This window comes from Merops nubicus, unplaced genomic scaffold (assembly GCF_000691845.1).
Source record: "Merops nubicus isolate BGI_N331 unplaced genomic scaffold, ASM69184v1 scaffold33156, whole genome shotgun sequence".
NCBI classification, from domain to species: domain Eukaryota; kingdom Metazoa; phylum Chordata; class Aves; order Coraciiformes; family Meropidae; genus Merops; species Merops nubicus.
Genome location: NW_008617554.1, coordinates 2,839 through 3,185, shown reverse-complemented (window position 1 = coordinate 3,185; position 347 = coordinate 2,839). Strand labels below are relative to the sequence as shown.

The 347-nt window shown below is 49.3% G+C and overlaps 1 protein-coding gene across 1 annotated transcript in view; it reads left to right on the top strand.

The window, feature by feature from the left end:
* The window catches only part of VEZF1 (vascular endothelial zinc finger 1), a gene marked incomplete at its 5' end in the record, with an annotated part of 7,374 nt that overhangs the window by 5,740 nt on the left and 1,287 nt on the right, over positions 1-347 (top strand). The window lies entirely within an intron of this gene.

Below are 347 nucleotides of genomic sequence, written 5' to 3'. Positions count from 1 at the left end.
TCCCTTCCTTCCCACCCCTCCTAGATATGGACTTTGAAGAACCAACAGTAACCCTTGAGTGGGGCTAATGTTGCTTTCAAAGTTAATGCTGTCTTGGTACATTTGTATTGCCCGAGTGGCAAGAGTGGACTCTTTGCTCCTGGCTTACCTCCTGAAACGTGGGTGTAGACTGAGCTTGGTGTCCTACCCTACAAATGTGGAATAAGACATGGCTTAGAAGTGCCGTAACGTTGACCTGGAACATATTTTTGTTGGTTTCTCTAGCAGTCCTCCCTTCCCTTTACCCACGACCACCAACCCGCTTCCCTTTTTGGAGCCTTCTGGTTTGGTAGCTGGCAGGGGGTGGT